This window comes from Amblyomma maculatum, chromosome 8, assembly GCF_055883805.1.
Source record: "Amblyomma maculatum isolate TAMU_Amacu chromosome 8, ASM5588380v1, whole genome shotgun sequence".
Classification (NCBI taxonomy): Eukaryota; Metazoa; Arthropoda; class Arachnida; order Ixodida; family Ixodidae; genus Amblyomma; species Amblyomma maculatum.
Window position 1 is genome coordinate 18206596 of NC_139351.1, and position 8566 is coordinate 18215161.

General features: G+C 41.1%; 1 non-coding gene across 1 annotated transcript; it reads left to right on the forward strand.

Moving 5' to 3' along the window:
- LOC146180639 (signal recognition particle RNA) lies at positions 1–299 on the forward strand. Its single transcript, XR_014700483.1, has one exon.
- The last annotated feature ends 8267 nt before the right edge of the window (positions 300–8566 follow it).

The following is an 8566-nucleotide window of genomic DNA, read 5'->3' on the forward strand; positions in this document are numbered from 1 at the left end:
GCCGGGGGTAGTGGCGTGCCCCTGTAATCCAGCTGCTTGGAGGCTGGCGTTAGAGGACGGGTTGAGGCTGGGAGGCCTGCCCCACGTCTGCCCATGTTGATCGGGTGTCCGCGCTAAGCTGGGCGCCGATATGGTGGCCCCGGGGTAGCTCGGTGGCGACCAGGTCTCCTAAGGAGGAGCGAACCGGCCCAAGGCGGAAACGCAGCAGGCAAAAGCTCCCGCGCTCTGCAGTAGCGGGATCGCACCTGTGAATCTGCGGCGTCGGGTAGCCCAGACAATACACTCGAACCTAGCGCCTTTTTTTTTAAAGTAGCCATTGTAATTCCACAAAGGGCTACAGCAATATTTTTCCCATCTATCGGCACTTTATGTCACATGCTTTCAAAAAGGCATTGGCAGTACGGCGTTCAAGCAAGCTGCACACGTTTGAATTTGATTTTGATTTCCGCTGCCACATTTTTTTTTTTTTGCAGCGTCCACGGGTAGCGGCGTTGCCCTCTTATGCTCGGAAAATGATGTTTATGAGAAGGTATTACCAGCATTCTAGCATTACAGTGGCATCGATTAATACCTTTGTGTTGTCAAGTCGCGGAAGCATCGTGGAGAACAGGAGCGCAAAAAACCAGGACACAAGGAACACATAGAGGCAGGACAGCGCTAGTCCTGTTTCTATGTGTCCCTTGTGGCCTGGTTTTTTGAGCTCCTGTCGTCCACGATTACAGCGGCATGCACATGCACAGAGTTTTTTTCCCATGAATTTGCAAAAATTTCTCATAGGATCGGAGACCTTTGCAGACAAAACAATTTACTTGAGACTCTATATCTTCATTTTCGAGGTCTGAGAATTTATAACGACATCTATTTATTCGTTATGAGCGCTTAAATTTCGCAACCTTAAGTGAAGTCATTGACACAATAGCATGGGAAATGCGCGTGAAGTTTGCCTCTTCGATAAATATTCGCGGAGCAATATTATTGATACCTACTTGCGTATATATTTGCCTGTGTTTGCCAGATTTAAGCCGCAATTGTGACGAGTTCATCCATTTTTTTTACCTTAAGTGCTCTAACCACTGCGCTTCTTCCTATTGCTTTGCCTTTGTAAAATATCAGAGAAGGAAGTAGTGGTTCAGTCGGGATTCAACCTACTGAAATGCAGGCTCATCGTTCGCTGAACGAGACACTTATTGTATGCAAATTATTTTATGCCAAGCAAATACCTCTATGTTTGACGTATTTGATTTTTTTTTTCTAAATATATTTCCCCAAATGATATCAATAATATTGATGATTAAAGCATGTTCCTATGACCAGAGTTCATTATTTTGTTTTATTTTGTGTGCTATATGCACTCCGCCTTTAAAGGTCGCCTTAATAATTTACCTAAAGTGAACTCTCAGTGAGGTACCACTTACTCTACACTCAGGATGGCGCCTATTGAAATCCAGGCCCATCGTCAGCTGATCCACTCGTTCACATTTGTCCAAATCCTTTTATTTTGTGCCTGGAAGGCTGCTCTTGGTGGCATTTCTACTGCGGTGTGTTAAGTGACGAAAATGAAAAATATTAATGAATTTGTATACTACTGCGACCTATTTCGAGGCGTTAATATATATATATATATATATATATATATATATATATATATATATATATATATATATATATATATATATATATATATATATATATATTTATATTTTTAAAATGTTTACGACATATAGCAATTTTCGCTACGTGCCTTGTACATAGTGTGCTTATGCACTGCGAGAAAAGGCTCGCTGCCTCATTGTTTTTATAAGCGCTATAATAAAATAGACTGAAGTAATTGTCACCATAGAAGCCCCGGCTTGTACGAAAAAAAAAAAAGTACACTTGAATAAGCGTATTCTGCTTTACCATGCCTTTTATTGTAAGTTCTGGAAGAAATATTAGTGCTGCTGACATTTTCGGTATGTGTAATTGCTAATTCGTTGAAAGCATTTTTCTCAACCGTAAAGCGGGGCACGCATGAAAGTAAGCTTTCCTGGAAGTCAGTTTCGTTTTACTGTCGAGAGATGCCGCCACAGCCGCATCTACCGCAAGGATTGCGTCAGAAGCGCAAATTTTTAAATCACTGCACTATGCTTAAAAGGAGATTTCAAAATTTTATTTCGTGAATTTCAGAAGTGGCAACTACCGCCAGGCAGCTGCATACGAAAGCGGCAAAAAATATTTTCAGCCTATGTGAAAAAGCCTTCATGGATGGCGTTTGAGGCTGCCCAGAGTTTGAATGAGCGGTCATGTGTCTACAAAGAGCTTAACACGTGAAAAACAAAAAAATATGCACAGAATTAAGAAACAATAAAAATGAAGGTACTTTTTCGTTTACCTCCCAAAACAAAAAATTCTGAGAACTGCAATTCTTATTATTGCTTGACATGGAAACTTGCGCAATTTTATTTACTAAGTATATTTTCAGGAGTATACTGTTGCCAAGACACATGATTTAGCCGTAAAAGAAGCGTGCAATACAATGACTCTTTATGTGAAACCAAATAGGTAGCTTTCAGAAGAAATCATTTTTGCCGTTAGTGTCAAAGGCGAGATAGAAGCTTCGGTCGCAATAATTTCATTTTGGTTTTTAAAACAAAAAAACGAAAGCCAGTTCCCTAACCTTCCTGGGCAAAATGAAATTTCACGATAACTCCCTGCAAAGGCGAACTCTTACTTTTAGACGATCAGGAAGCATGATGGAAATACAACCCTCATTGGCTAAGTTATCATGTGACTGCACCGCCAAATTTTAATAGTCCTTGCTGTAGTGTATCTTGTCATGCCAATTCTAGTGGTCGGTTTGTAACTGCAAACCTGCATTTCGTTGTGCCACACAACGCAAATCAAGGGGAAATGCGGGGCTAAAATCGCAATATACATAAAAAAGCGTGTTGGTAATTTGTTTTGTTGGGATTTGCTTGTATTAAAGAAAATTGTCAGGAATCTTGGTTATCCCCTGTGCTGCTGAAATTTTTTTTTTTTCGAGAGGGATGCACTCACAGGTGACAGAAATATGAACACTGATTTCAACGCATAGAAAATGAAAATAGTGCATGGTAATGTGAAAATGCTTGTCTTCACCGCTCTCTAGTAAAAAAGGACCTGCTACCAAGAGTACACCAGAGAGCTGAAACGCAAAGTAGAAACATATTTGTTGGCACTGACACAGCGGATTGGCTGGTTAACAGAAATATAATCTTGGATTGAATAAAAGGCGCCAAGTAACGTCCGAACGCTCTTTTCGGACCACTGGGAGCCAGAATAATAAAAGTTTTCGTAAAGCAGGAGGTAGAGATACAGCCTTAATGAAGAGTCACGCCCAGCAAGCAACAAAGGAAGCATTTCACAGACGCAGACGCGGGCGCTAGACAGCTGTAACGCTGAAAAAAAAACAGGCAGCTCGAATTAATCGCTACTGAACAGTGCATTGTTCAAAAGGATGACCCAACGTTTGCCCCCGGTCGCTTTAATATTTTGACCCTATATTTTATTAGGAAGTTCTGTAATTTCTAAAAAAATTGTTCTCAATTCGTACTTTTTGTAAGAGCACAATTGTGCTCTTACAAAGGCTGTTTGTAAGGTTGTTTCAAGGCGGTCTCTGAACTAAAAGTTTCTTGGGAACAAAATAAGGTACTTTTCAGATTCCTAATTATCCTCTAAAAACAAAAACAACCTTCAAATACGTGACATGTAATAAAAAAAAAGTTCCTTGTTAAAGTGCTCCGATTTTACATAACGCTCATAAAGAAGCCGTAATTGTCCTAATCCTGCGCAATGAACTGCCTAGAATTCATCCAAACACAAAAGTTAGCACATTTTCATGATTTTTGAAATGATAGTTTTGTTAATCTGACGCACTTAATTACACATTAAGACTACTACAACGTTTTTTTATATGTTCTAAGGCGATGAAACTTAGAACATATACTAAAGAGAGGAAGATGAGCCATCCCCGAAAATTGAATTCAGATTGACGCAACTGTTCTAAAGTTGACCCTTAAATCTCGCATACCACATTAAGCTCTACTTGACAAGGCTGTGAGAATATTGCGTCCTTTGGTGCATGTTTTTACCTACACATTCATCAGCACAGTAGCGCCAGGTTCCACTGATGCATGTAAAACACAACACGACATGCATATCAATCTCCGCTCGCTTCTAAGTCCTACAAAGTATTTCCATGTAGCCAGGTACAGTGCAACGGCACTGTACATAGCTACATCACGAAAGCTTTGGCTTCGAAGCGGCACATTACCATCGAGAACGCTTTTGTGTTATAAGAAATTCACTTGTTAATGCTGAGAAAGAACTGTGAGTGGCGTCGGCTTGCTTACAAGCACTGTTTCTTGCTTTACTCCCTGGCCTGTGTTTTATAGTATGTTCTTTCAGGGCATAGATCCTGTCATGCAAACAAATTAGTCAAATTTTTAGTGCATAGGAGCACTCTAGCTTAGAAGGTAGCACATTGGATGTCGCGTTTACTGCTGCGCTGCGCAGATTGCCTCCATTACAGGCAGTAATCTGCTAGCCTTGGTAACCTGTTCATGCAGTGCATGAAGTCTGGCTACTCGCGTCAAACGGTAGTGAACACAGATTACAAATGAACGGCCACCGTCGCCTAATCACAAGCGCTTTTCTTAAACTCTCACATTCGAGGAATGTCGTGGAACATAGCTCAGAATCAGCACTCTCTCACTCCCGAATATAGCAATGTAAAACAAAATTATTGCTTTATCGTCTAAAACAACGTCAGATGCGAACAGATGTTTAATGAGATCACTAAAAGAGAAATCAGCGAGAATGGGCGTGTGCACTGGGAAAGGAAATCCCTGAGCAAGTGCATGAGTGTATTGAAAGCACTTATATGCGAGGAATCAATCAAGCGCGCCTTTGATAGATTCCTCTCCCCCTTTACACACAGATAGAAAATAAAAACGACGTAATTGTACCGCTTGTAGGGGAAGTTATTGTAATTGAAAACACGATATTTAAAGTATCTAAAGTGCCGGAAGGGGCATTAAAAGTGAATTGCATGAACCTCAGTTATTTATTAGCGCAGCAAGAAAATTGAGCAAAAATGCAATATTGGTAACAATACTAATGTTGAATGCAAATGAAATGCAGCAAACAAGCAGAACTTGACTTCATCAACATAAACATACATTGTAAGGTTACAAGCAATTAAAAGTTCATTATATTTATTTCGAAATATTTGAGTGGGCAGCATTGCCTTTTTTTGTGTCTATTGGGAAATGAGCATTAGCGTTTCTAACTGCTTCTGACCATCTTTTCTTTTTTTGCACGTTATTTTGTATTAATTAAACAGCTAAAACCATAATTGCAGCAAATTCACTTAATGCATGTATTAAGCTCACATGCTTTGTTGGTAGCATATCTTGAGCTCTTTCAGAAGCTTATAAGCTTTTGTGCTTGCCCGCCTCACAAAAACAGTCCTTCGACATATCATACCTCAGTCCAGGCAGGAGCTTGACGTACCAGTCATTCCCAGTCTGGAAGGCCTAGCTTGCTGATACCTATCAAGATACTCTTCTGAGGTTTTTAGATGCTTATCTTTTAACCACGAGGAGCAGCTTGAAGAACCGTGAAAAGAGATAAGCTACACTTCCATACCTCCTAACTCCGTAATTACCAAAAGAGCGGTCGAGAGTCATCGCTTGAACTTTTCATGGTCCCTTTCAGAACATCATGCTTCATTTGCACATAATAATAGCGTGATATGTTTCATTTGAATTTCAAGTAATATTCTCTCCTTTTACGAAATGTTCTGCATCACAAATGAATATATTTAAAATTTGAATGTATTTAAAGCAGGCTGCGAAATCAGTATTGAAAAAAAGAACAGTCACTTCCTTTTTGCCAATGACAGACGTCAAAGCATTGCAGGAATATCAAGGTGAGGTTCCTAAACGAAAGGTTTGGTCGAATTAGATCAAATTAGAAGTAGATTTAAAACACATGAAAGGCATAAGTGCTCGTGCTTAGCGGCTACTGAAATTTTGGTACAAGAAAATATTATATGCAGATGTTTCATGTGGCGTAAGCTTCTGCAACATGACTGGCTGCCTGATTATCAATTCTTCTTATTTGTGAAACAGCGCCTTAGCGAATAGCAAATACTCACTGAATAACCGAAGCATGTAATAAAGTAAATGAATTTATATTTGTGTAGTCGGGAAAGTAGTAAATTGGTCAGCAAGAAATCATTTTGCTCTCGATCTCCGAGAGGCTTGCTGACAAGTTTTCTCGGGGAAGGAATTATTTTCAGCAATATACTCCATGCCACAGCACACGGTGTCACATATTAAAATTGAGAGTATTACAATTGCAGTACAACCTTTTAATAAACTAAGGTAGGCCTTAGTTTAAAAAAAAAAAAGATCTGGTTCTCCAAAGCTTTCCAGCGTAATTAGTTTCGTCGGAATTTCGTGCAGAAAACAAACTGGGCGCATTTGACGGATGAACAACTTGGCAGAAAAGTCAAGTACACATTTATTGGGAAAATAAAGGTGAGAGTAAGGAAAGTGATCAGAAAAGGGGGCGATAATTTCGGGCGGTATGGGTTCACGGCACCAGTGATCCGTAAGGTATTCATTCAGAGGAGTTAAATGGCCCAAACAAATAAGTAATATGTGATTTGATTTTCCGATTTCGCCGCTGAAGCGACAGGTTGGCCTAATTTGTGCGAACAATTTGGAAATTCGTTATTTGTTAGGAAAGGTATCGTTTTGAAGCTTCCTCTACTCCATCTGTTGCTGTATGTTTACTGAGTTGCGCGAAGGTGGCAGCGAGGTGACAGGCAGTCCGAAGGGGTTCAGGCACAAGGCGACATCGACGGTTGGTCCAGCTCGTACAGACGCCATTTTTTTTAACGAAGTTTTGAAAACTCGCAAAAACTTCACGCTATACGGAAGACAAAAATGTCTAACAATGCGACTAAATTGCATTCCCTGCCTGCGGTCGCACAGTATTATATTCTCTTGAGGAAAACAGTCGCACTTTTGGCCCTTCGCGGCTCCCCTCTCTCCTGTCGGGGCTGTCGCCCTTTCGCCGGTGCCCTCTTTGGAGATAAACTTGCGGAGGGCGCCCCACCCGTAGAGCCCAATGGCAAGGGGCTTTGCCTCTCGCGGCTCCCCTTCTATCTAACTCGGCAGCGGCGCAAGCGACGGCGAGTGAGTGAGTGAGTGCGTGTGTTGCGTTGGCACCGAAGGCAGTGCTGACCTGAAGTGCCGAGAGATTGGGCGCGTCCAGGGAGAGACGGACTGCTCAGATGAACCCAGCCGTTGCTTCATCGTGCGCGCGCTGCCAAGGATGACCAATAAACGGTTAACCCTTTGATCCTCGGTGCTCGTGGTGTTAATTGCTCTGAGATAGCGGGGCGGCGTTTGGCTCCTAGAGCGGAACCGCAGCCTCGTAGAGTATCCCACATTATATATTTTACTGTCACGAGCAAAAATAGAGTTGAAAAGCTCAGCGCACTATTACATAAACCATAAGCGCATCGCCACACAGCAGAGGATGACTACAGGAAAGGGAATTGGACTCAAGCGTGTCAGTTGGCCGTCTCCCTGTCTGTTCCCTTTTCTTCCGTCGTGCAAGAGATTTCTTAGAAATAATAACCGCCAGAGAGACATCAGCACAATTTTGTTTGCAATGAACGGCTGAGCAAACGAATAAACATGACTGCGCAGAAAAGTCTTGCACATTGAACTGGGCACCACTTGCGATGCTACGCGTCATCATCGAAAATTGTAATGCCTTTCCTTGGATTGAAGAACCAAAGCTAAAACCTTCGGCTTTGTTTCAGTTGTGTAATATCCCAGTTATATTATTACAGTGCGACTGCAACATAAGACATCCTGCAAAACACTAGAATGTGTCTCATATTTTTGCAATCGTTCCCGAGTTGCTTGGTACTGCTGAAATGAAACAAAATCTTTCACAAGTGACTGTTAATTAAGAAGAGAGAAACCGCCTCACATGAGCACTCAGCAGCTAAGAGGTCACTTTGTAATTTGTTAGGTACGGCTTCTGTTCCTTTACTGCTTTTATTTGGGCAGAAGAGATGGAATGAAAAGGACAACTGCACCGAATTTAACACAAAGCAGCTTTGCAACGGCGAATAAAAAAAAGAGATTCGTGCAAGCGTTTTGTGTGATATTTCCATATTTAATTGGCTCTATAATGCTCTAACTGGGATAATACCTAACTGAAATAAAGACAAACATTTAAAATGTCCAATAAGAAAATTTCGTACTTGAAATGTAAAAGATGGAGTCTCTTAACGTTTTCCTCTTGCACGCCTTTCCACTGAAGCATTGTGCAATTAAAGAAGCTGTACTTAAACATATTTCCCCTTCGAGCTCATTGATAGACTTGCTTGGTATGGTCTGAGTAGTGCAGGCAAAAATATCCTTCTTTATCATGGCACTGTTTTTGCATCTGCTGTGGTTAAAAGGGAAATTCTCTGCATTTGCACAGCATTTCTTCTTTAGGGAAATTCAGGCTGCTC